Source organism: Schistocerca cancellata, chromosome 3, assembly GCF_023864275.1.
Source record: "Schistocerca cancellata isolate TAMUIC-IGC-003103 chromosome 3, iqSchCanc2.1, whole genome shotgun sequence".
NCBI lineage: Eukaryota > Metazoa > Arthropoda > Insecta > Orthoptera > Acrididae > Schistocerca > Schistocerca cancellata.
In genome coordinates this window covers 207,227,227-207,238,795 of record NC_064628.1, presented here as the reverse complement: position 1 = coordinate 207,238,795, position 11,569 = coordinate 207,227,227, and positions in this window count along the sequence as shown.

The following is an 11,569-nucleotide window of genomic DNA, read 5'->3' as shown; positions in this document are numbered from 1 at the left end:
CTAAGCTTGAAAATAAGTGGGAAGGATGTATCTACACACTGTAAAACTTTCACACATGCAGAATGAAAACTGTATTTTTACAAATATAATGTGCATTTCTTTAGGAGTGACCCCTCATTTTATGGTCTCTTGGATAATTTATAGTGATAAACTTTTATTGCGAATCAGTCAACTGAACTGGAAAGAAGATATTGAACTGGAAAGAAGATAAGGATATCTGCTCAGACGAATATAGGGTAATACCAACGTCAGCAGAAAATGATGTAACTGGATTAGGATTCGTTTTAAATAACAGTGAAAGTGAGTTAATGTGTTTGTGTGAAATCTTATGGGACTTAACTGCTAGGGTCATAAGTCCCTAAGCTTACATACTGCTTAACCTAAATTATCCTAAGGACAAACACACACACCCATGCCAGAGGGAGGACTCGAACCTCCGCCGGGAGAGTGAGTTACTGAGAACAGTTAAGTGTTAGGATTATCCTCATCACAGAAAAGAAAACCGGGTTCCCGGGTTCCATTCCCGGCGGGGTCAAGGATTTTCTCTGCCTCGTGATGACTGGGTGTTGTGTGACGTCCTTAGGTTAGTTAGGTTTAAGTAGTTCTAAGTTCTAGGGGACTGATGACCATAGATGTTAAGTCCGATAGTGCTCAGAGCCATTTGAACCATTTTTGAACAGAAAAAAAGCCTGTAACAACAAATCAGGTAGACGTGCCAACATCACAAATAACATGTGAAGCGAAAAGGGAAAGAATGTGAGGGAATTCGACGCGTAATTTTGTATACAAACGGAGACGAAAATCTGATAATCATAAGCGACTGGAGCTCTGCAGTGATGGTATTAGTAGAAGACAGAATTATGGGACAATGTGGACACAGTAGCAAGAATGAGAAAGGAGAACGACTAATTAAGTTCTGCAATAAATTTTCGCTGGTAATAGTGAATACACTGTTCAAAAATCAGAAGAGGGGGTAAATATGCTTGAAAATGGCCTGAAGACATCACAAAATTCGAGCTGGGTGATGTGCTGGTCTGTCCGCCCCGATAGCTGAGAGGTCAGCGCGGCGGTCTGTCACGCCAAGGGGCCCGGGTTCGATTCCCTGCTGGGTCGGAGATTTTCTCCGCTCAGGGACTGGGTGTTGTGTTGTCCTCATTATCATTTCATCATCAATAGTGGAAGGTAACGGGAAACCACCACTGGAATCGTTTCCATTGACGCTAATCTGGTGGACCTTTCTGACGAAGCTTCCCCCATGACAAGACCTGCCGTAAGGCAGAACACAAGGTTTTAAGTTTATGTCATGGTCATATAAATCTTCCCAGATATCGGATTTTAAGCGTATCCAGGAGTGGATATACACTCATATCACAGTTTACAAGTGAAGAGTAGCCGCAAGTTTAATAGAATAGTCCAGAAGAAGGTGGAAGGAAAGGGGGTACTGAAGTACCGAGAAATTACGAGGTGACGTTTGAAGTTCTCTAAGGCTGTAGATACTACAATTATGCGTATCACAGTATGAAGAACAAATGAAGAGGAATGGACGTAGGGAGATACCTCTCTCTCTCTCTCTCTCTCTCTCTCTCTCACACACACACACACACACACACAAACACACACACACACACAGAGAGAGAGAGAGAGAGAGAGAGAGAGAGAGACAGAGACAGAGAGAGGTACAAAGAATGTCACTATGAAGAGACATAGGGCACGGAAAGAAATACTTCGAGTGATCGACGAAAGAAGGAAATTACAGAAGCATTCAGGAAAAGGACAAGAAACCTGGTGTAACATAAGAAATAATTCAGTTTATTGTCGAAAAAAGGAAATTCAAAAATGTTCAGGAATACAGCAATGTAAATCACTCAGAAATGAAACCAAGGCAAATGCCTGCAGGAAAAATGCGAAGAAATCGAAAAACTCGTCAGAAGGACTGTTGCAGCGAATAGAAAAGTCAACACAACCTTCGGTGAAACTAAAAACAAGCCCTTTATGAGGGAGACGACATGTCTGATGACGTGGTAGAAGACGAGCTGGAAGTCTGTGTGGAAGACACAGAGGATCCAGTATTAAAGCCCGAGTTTAACCCTAGAGATACCAACACATTTTCCATTATATATATAACTATGCCCACTCTACAGAAAGGGAAAAATATCGTTAACTGTTGTTACTTAAGTTAACAACATACTTTTTAAACAGGTACTGATGTGTGAGTAGGGTCCAAAACCCGTAATACTTTTAATACACTCTTAGCAAAACAAATTCACTGTCGCCGGCCGGTGTGGCCTACCGGTTCTAGGCGCTACAGTCTCGAACCGAGCGACCGCTACGGTCGAAGGTTTGAATCCTGCCTGGGGCATGGATGTGTGTGATGTCCTTAGGTTAGCTAGGTTTAAGTAGTTCTAAGTTCTAGGGGACTGATGACCTCAGACGTTAAGTCCCATCGTGCTCAGAACCATTTTTGAACCAATTCATTGTCAATAACGCCAAGTACCAAGGTGTGAAGAGTGAGGGGTGCTGAACATTTGATAAACAATTCCTTATGTCTATTTTTTAAATATTTTTTAAAAGTATTTTTATGCGTACTCCGGGCCTTACACATTCAGAACCACTACATTTATTATTCTTATGTTTTCAACTAACTGCCCATTTTTATATTGGCCACCTAGTATGATATTAGACTTTTTTTTAAAAAATTGACATAAGGAATTGTTTTTCAAATGTTCAGCACATCCCACTCTTCACACCTTGTACACGTCAAGCGGCCTCTGGCGATTTTCGCGATACTGCGTGAGAGCTTTCCGGGTTTCGGCCAGTCAGTCAGGCCGTGTCCGCTGTCGCCCGGCTCCTCTCAACTTGCACGGTATGTTCTGATATGTTTACATGGCCCTAATTCCGCTGTTTGTTCATGCTAATCTTGAGCTCTTCGTCGCTCGTGTTTAGGGGAGTTTTATCAGCATAGTATTTTATTTGTATTTTCTAGGTCATTGCCGCTCCCATCGTTTAAAAAAAATTTAAGAAAGATTTTCAAATTTTAACTACCGCTTTCACCAGATGACGGTAAATTGGACGTGAATGGTGGGGAGTGGCTGCATGGCAATGTACAACGCTACTATGTTATAAATAGCGTATGTGAGTACTTTACTATGAATTGAACACCCTTAGCTGCTTACAGGCGCTGACATACCTGAACGGGGAGAGATGAAAACGTGTGCCCCGACCGGGACTCGAACCCGGGATCTCATGCTTACATGGCAGACGCTCTATCCATCTGAGCCACCGATGACACAGAGGACATAGAGGATAGCGCGACTGCAGGGATTTATCTCTGGCACGCCCACATTCTCAACATGTAGTGCGGGACAATATGTTGAGAATGTGGGTTTCGCGGGAAGTGTGCCAGAGATAAATCCCTGTTGTCGCGCTATCCTGTGTGATCTCGGTGGCTCAGATGGGTAGAGCGTCTACCATGTAAGCAGGAGATCCCGGGTTCGAGTCCCGGTCGGCGCACACATTTTCATCTGTCCCCGTTGACTTATGTCAACGCCTGTAAGCAGCTAAGGGTGTTGATTTCATTGTAATTTCATTCTAAGGAGCTGCATGGTCCGAAAGAACAGATACCACCTTAGTATATATATGTGAGTACCTTCTTTTCTCATTGAAAAAAATGGCTATTTAAAAGTTTAATTTACATCTCAGAATTTGGGGATCGAATAGTTTATATGAGCTCTTATTATATTATTTTTTGTACAGTTTGCCTGATGCTGCACCGATACGTGTTGCGAAACCGGTCCCAGATTCAATAAAAGCGGTAGCTGACAGACATGAAGAGCAGCCACCAAGCTGTCCAGCCACCAGCATAGGGGGCAAACGAAACTTACGACAAATAGTCATGCTTACAGTTGGCATAAAATATTAGAAAGTTGTAGCAGATGCAAGAACACTTCCAAATGCGAGTGATATTTTCAGAATGTTGCAATATTTGAGCTGCCACTTCCCGCCTTTGTAACGCAGTTTCTGTGTTCTCACGAGCGAGAACAACACCTCAACGTGCACTCACTTGCTAATATTATTACTGGTTAGATGACTGCCGGCGATATGATTATTTTATTGCAGCTGACTAGCCCTAGGCAGTGTTCTCATTTTTGCTACGACCTTTAAACTTCCTTTATACCAACTGTACTCAAAATTGCTAGAATTCTCGTGTCTTCTATCCCGTAGCAGGTGTGCCTTAACGTTCTGTCATTTCTACTATATATCCTTTACACTGCTGGCATGCCTGATCATCTCCTCCAGTATTCCGATTGCAAAGATTTGCTAGCCCTCTACCCTATCCTTTAGAAATCAAAAAGGTCTCTCCAGATCCAATCTGACCAGTGCATATTCTACTGGTATCAGCTGGTCTTCAAGGTTAATACTTGGCAATGCCTAGGCAATAATTATAGGAAGAAGTAGCCACAGTTTCTGCCTCCATTACTTTTGCCTTATCATTTATGATCGTCTTATCGAATTAACCAACACACTAAAATATCTCAGAATAACTCTTAACCATACACAAACATGGAAAACCCACCTGCAAACCGTGTAACAGTAAGCCCACAATAGATTAAAAATTCTAGCTAGCTGAGCATGGGGGTTACATCCCTTCACATCCTTCCCTCACTAAATCTTGAACGACTTATCCCCTCCCATGCAAATATCGCCTGTATATGTGCCCCACCAACATATACCAATCCTTCAAAATCCTTGAAAGTCATGCTTATCCTCCCCCACAAGTCCTTCCCCAACTCCTTACCCACATTAATCGCCTCCATATATCCTATAAATCGAGTAAACTCAACTCCAAGAATCTTATTGTTCCCCCCCCCCCTCCTCCCAGTCCTGAAGTCCTGCCGTGCCTGTTCCAACACATCCCATCCATTCTGCCCTCACATTCTTTCTGTCCTCTCTGCGCTCAATCTGAACAGACTGTCACTCTCTGACAACAAAATCCTTCCTCACATCTAGCCCTCCTATGAGATTTAACGCCCTCCTCCATATCACTTTCCTATTTCAAGACTTCATTCCCTCATCACCCCTCCCCCTTTATTTCTCATTTTTGATCATGGCCTGGCCCCAATCCTAAGAGTCTGCACCGCGAGTCCCAAGTTTCCCTAACCAAGGATCCTATTATCAAACCGTCCTCGTGCGTACTGCCGGTCCACAGTGTCCAAAGGGCAGAATATTTCGGCGATCGGACATGTTAGGTGCGGCGACGAACTGAGCTATTGTGCCCATTGGACACTACGGAACGCCAGTACACCTGTGGACTGTTCTATCAACAAATACGACTTGAGGAACTGAAGAATCACAGCCATGCTATTACATTATACCTGTCCCCACAACCCATCGCACATGATGCACATATCTCCATAAAAATTTAACCCCACCAAAGTACACTTTCTCGTTCCCTCTCTTCCTTGCTCCCCTCCCAGCAAGTAGTAGTGAACTGAAATGTAATGCAGGCCACAGTTTGTTTTTAATTTTCTTGCGATTGATCATCAGTTTCGAATGTCATATATTTCTTGTCTTAGTCGATGGAACATGGAATATTCTTAGTTTATATAAAACAGGCACCGCAATCAGTCTAGTCAAAGAGATCAAAAGATATAAGATGGATCTTGTCGCTTTGCAGGAAGTCCGTTGGGAGGATACTGGTATCCTAGATATCGAGAAGTATGTCTTTTATGGAGGCTGTGAGACGGGACACAAACTGGGTATGGTATTTTGTGTGAGTAAAGCTCTGGCTGCTAATGTATCTGGGTTTGAGGCTGTGAGCCCTAGAATAGTAGTTTTAACAATAGACGTAGAGAGATGTAAAATATCGTTTGTGAATTGCCATACACCCACAGAAGAAAGTACATCTCAAGTGAAGGATGAATGCTACATGGAACTGGAAGTAGTCATACATGGCACCCCAAATAATAATTTTTAAGTCCTACTGGGAGACATGAATGCTAAAGTTGGAAGAGAGAACGTATTCCAGTCAACAACCGGAAGACACAGTCTTCATGAACTCAGCAATAACAATGGCATCAGATTCATAACCTTTGCAACATCCAAAGGAATATTCATAAGCAGCACAAATTTCGAACGGAAGGATATACCAAACGAACTTGGGTATCGCCAGATGGTAAAACAGATAACCAGCTAGACCACATTGCAACAGATATCAAAGTAAAGAACTGGGCGAGGGATGTAAAGACAGCAAGGGGTGCAAAGTGTGGAATTGATCATATCCTCGTAAACAGCCACCCAAAAGTTCAACCCAAAGTCAAAGTCAGAAACAACCTTACAAAAGTTGTACACTACCATATCGATGCGCTGAAAGATAACACTAAGAAAGAAGAATTTCAGCTACAGCTCAGCAACTGCTTTGAAAATCTGCAGGAAGAGGTTTCACAAGAGAACCCATATGAAATGTGGAAAGAAGGTAAGGATGCTGTAAATGAGGTGGTGAATGTAGTCATCAAGAAGCGGATCAGAGGCAAAAAGATTTGGTTTGGTGATGAATGCATTAAGGCATTATCCAAGAGAAGAGAAGCCAAGGAGAGCTGATTACAAGGGGCTGATTTTGCACAGGGGAAACCACAATTCAAAGAAGTTCGGAGAACGACTCAAGCAACCCTGAGAAGAGCAAAGAGAATGTACGTTAAAGGACTGATAGATGAGGCTCAACAAGATTTCTTGGGGAAAGAGGCGCGAAAGATGTACCAGAAAGTAAAATTCTTCAAGTAGAGACATCAAAGCCGCCAAAAATTCATCAAGGACAATAATGGGAGCATACTCACCAATTAGCCTGACATTGCTGAAAGCTGGAAACAGTACTTCAGGGAACTCCTCAACTGTGATGAACCTAAAGATCAGTTTGAATTTCAATTTCCTGGCATTGCTGATTAAGACTATCCTGCACCCACACTGGAGGAAATAAAGAATCAGATAAGGAAGCTAAAGAAGAACAAAAGCTCAAGAGAAGATGTAATCTAGTCAGAAATTATTCAAGCTGGAGGGGAGGGACTCCACAAGAAAATTCACCAATTAATCAAGAGGATTTGGATTTTGGAGGAGATCTCATAAGATTGGATGACAGTTGTCATATGCCCTATACACAAGAAAGGTGACAAAATGAACTGTACTAACTACAGAGGAATCACCCTACTGAATGTCTGCTAAAAGATCTTGACCAACTGTATAGTGGATAGAGTACATCCATTTGCAGAAGAAGTGATTGGTGAATATCAGGGGGGATTCAGAAAGAGCCGTTCAACTGTCGACAACATCTTTGTGTTGCGACAGCTCACCGAAAAGTTGTTAGAGTATGGCAAAGAACTTCATGTGCTGTTCATAGATTTTAAGAAGGTGTATGACTCCGTCCACTGGGAGAGCTTGAGGAACAGCCTAACAGAGTTTGGAATACCTAAGAAACCCGTCAGCCTAGTTGGAATCTGTCTCACTGATTCAAAAGGCAAAGTGAAGCTCGGGAACCAACTCACGGAGAGTTTTAAATATCAGCACAGGGTTGAGACAAGGAAATGGCGCGTCACCGGTATTGTTCAACCTGACACTTGAAAAGATAACGAGAGAAGTCTGTTGTAAAAGCTTCGAGTGTATAGAGGTAGAGGGAGAGAAAATCACACATCTCAAGTTTGCTGATGATGTGGCCCTGTTATCCAGATCTAAAGAGAAACTAATGATGATGAGTGAAGCATGGAAGCAGAAGCAAGCAAAATTGGACTCCTTGTGAATGAATGAAGGACGGAATATTTGGTAATGAGCAGGACCCATGCTTATTCAAGAGACCCACTCGAACCTTTGATAGTCGGAAACCGATCCTACAAAAGGGTTAGTGTATTTAAATATCTGGGGGTAATCTTTACAGAAGACGCAGCATGTGAAGGAGAAATCAAAGCGAGGATCCAAGCCGCCAAGCGATCATACTTTGGTCTCAGTCAACTTCTTGCATCGCGTGGTCTCTCGGGGAATTGCAAACACCAGCTGTATAAAACAATGATTCAACCCGTAGTACTGCATGGTTGTGAAACTTGGAGTGTCCGAAAAAAAGAACTTGAACAATCTTCTTGTTTTAGAGCGGAAAGTCTTAAGGAAGGTCTTTGTTCCAGTACAAGATAAGGTCACTGGAGGATGGAGGATCAGACATAATTGTGAACTAGACGAAATGTACAAAAAACCAAACATTGTAGGACTGATGAGAACCAAGCGCCTTGTATGGGCAGGACATGTCAGTCGGATGGGTAAATGCCGATGGCCTTTGAAAGCTATGGATTACACTCCCTGTGGAAGACGCCCACTAGGAAGACCAAGGAAGAGATGGAGGGATGGAATCCATGAGGACTTGCTGCAGACTGGAGTAGAGAATGACTGGCGCCAGGAGGCAAAACACAGAAGCCAGTGGAGGAGAAACCTTGTGGCAGCGCACTGTCCTCTGGGCTTGAACGCGTAAAGTCAAGTAAGAAAGTCGATATTTTCTTGTGTGTAATTTTAAATGCCAGCAATGAAAAGAATGTTTTAAAAGCCTTTTTGTGTATAATATATCCATTTAAAATTTTGATTCCAATATTTTTATTTCCTATATTCTTTTGACTGAGGAGTAGAATACTGTTCTGTTGCCAGGCAACCCTCGTTCCTCTGGGACAAGGTAATGAAATAAGACTAATGGAACATTAGTGATGACCTGTAATATGTTTTATGTTTGCCCCTCGAGGCTGGACAGCTTTGCGTCTTGTCTTCTTTCATGTCAGCTACCGCTTGAAAATGGCGCAACAGTCGAAATAAGCCATTACTGGACACTAAACTATAATTGTAGTTGATGGTGAAAATTTTGTCATTTGGCATAACATATAGGTGATAAAGTACCAGAGACCGTAGAGGGCAAAACCTGTAGGGGGAGACAGAGTCTGTGTTAAGTGCCAATCTGAGACGAAAATTTTGCATACGAGAGGAAGTCGTGGTTGGCCGCAGTCAAACCTGTCATGATGACCATAAAACATGGGCGGGCAGGAATCCTGCACGTGTGCAGTGCACATGCACGTGTGCAGTTAACAGGTATTCTGCGTGCACACAGGGGGAAGCTGGCCACCCGCTTATCTCCCCTCCCCAACATGCCGTCTCTCCGCTTCTTCCTCTATATTGCGTTTTGTTTCCTAACTTGCTTCATTGAATGAAGGAATAAGGTTAGTAGCAGTGCTTGAAAGAAATCATGGTTTGAAAGAGTACCTATTACCTACGATACGTTTTATTTAATTATCGCAGGTGGAGTTTACAATACGTTTAATGTCTGGAACAAACTTTCTACATACAGACAATCACAAACAGTTAGATGTTTGCTCTTAATCGAGACTCATTAAGTTTCATAACAGAGAAAAATCTCTCACAAACGTATGTCGAGCCAAACATTGATATTATCTTCGCGGCTTCACGATGGAGACGAGGAAGCTCTTGCTGTGGAAAGTTGTGATAACACGTCTTGCCAAAAGGAACTTGTCTCTCAGACGAGAATTACACTGCAGATATATTAATTGCATTTGCTAATTGGGATGAATATCATCTACAGAAACAGCAAATGGTCTCGAGAACCATTCAAAAGCTTGGGATAAATATGATATATCCCCAGATCGCTTGAGAAATTCCTCTTCTATTGCACTAAGTACGGAAACATATTCTTTGCAATTCTGTTCTCGCAAAGTAGACAGAGTAGGGAAATGCTTTGCGTTCCATGACGAGAGCTGTCGTTCCCACAGATCAAGCTTGCTAGTGAAAGCTTGCACCTTTTCAGCCATTTCACAAATTAGCTGATTTTCTCCTTGCAAACTTGTGTTCAGTGCATTCATCTGTACGGTAATGTCCACTAAAAATGCGAGATCGGCAACCCACTCTGGATCTTCTAACTTGAGGTCGTACCTTCCTTCGCCTTTTAAAAACTGATTTATTTGTATTCTTAGCTCAAAAAATCTTTTGAGTACACTACCGCGGTTAAGCCAACGGACTTCACTGTGGTATGGTATGTCACCGTACTCTTCCCCAGTTTCAGCTAGATATGCATAAAACTGTCTATGTGTAAGTCCGTGGGATCTAAAATAATTAACTTCCCGAATGACCATTTGCGTGACGTCCCCCAGTTTCGCTGCTTTTGCACGGACTACTTCTTGGTGCAAAATGCAGTGGATGCTGTACAATGATTCTTCTGTACGCTGTAGCTTTTTTCTTAATAATCCAACAAATCCCATTTGTTCCCCTTTCACTGCAGGTGCTCCGTCTGTTGTCACCAATACCAAACGTTCCCAGTTTAAGCCAGCTGAATCGACAGCTTCTTCAACGGATTTTAGGATGTTTGCGCCGGTGGTCGTTCTTTTTAATGATATCATATCTAAAAAAAATCCTCTGATATGTGCAGAGCAGTGTCCACACCGCGGACATAAATCACTAATTGCGTGGTGTCTGAAATATCTGTGGACTGCACTGCACTCCTTAATTGACGGTAAACGTCACCTGCCATGGCACTTATATGACGACTTACAGTCCGCCGAGAAAGAGTGATAGCTCGAAACTGATTTGCATTCAGTGGGCAAAGTAAATCAGAAGCGTCATTGATGCACTCCTTTATAAACTTACGTTCAGCAAATGGTTTTCCAGCTCTCGCTATATAAGCGCAATCTTATAACTTGAACGTACCGCTGGGCCATCATTATTGTCGTCCTGAAAAATTGGAAACAATGCTCCATAAAATGTTAAATCAGTTAGATGAGAGACATGACGAAAAAAGTCGCAGATCTCTCGTGACAAAGGCAACTTACGTCACATTCATCTATTATCGTCAGATCGCTCTTCTTAAGCTCAGTCAATTTTCCAATCCCCTCAGAATCCGACAATAAATTGTACTCGTCCTTGTGAAATTTATGACAATGGCGGTCAATACTAAACTTCCGCTGACCAGTGACAATACTGCCACATATTAAACATTTCGAATTTTCACGTTTTTGCACAAAGAAAAAATGATTCTCCCATTCCTTTTGAAAAGATAGCAAATCTCCACTTCTCTGTTTCCTTGATACCCTCTGCATTTTCCGGTTCTTGAAATACAACGTTCACGATGTATTGGTCAGCTTAGCCTGGTACTACACTGCCGCAACCTGCCGGCTGTCACCACTACCCCGGTCGACGATTGCAGGTGAGTCCGCAGCTCGTGGCCATGCGGTAGCGTTCTCGCTTCCCACGCTCGGGTTCCCGGGTTCGATTCCCGGCGGGGTCAGGGATTTTCTATGCCTCTTGATGACTGGGTGTTGTGTGATGTCCTTAGGTTAGTTTGGTTTAAGTAGTTCTAAGTTCTAGGGGACTGATGACCACAGATGTTAAGTCCCATAGTGCTCAGAGCCATTTTTGATTGCACGTGAGCAGCACACGTGCAGCGCTGTGCGCTCATGAGCCGCGTGCAACGTTTGCCCGCCCCTGCCCTAAAACAACAAAATACATCGACAGAAGGCTCCAGATAATGTAGTGGTGCATACCGGCGTGA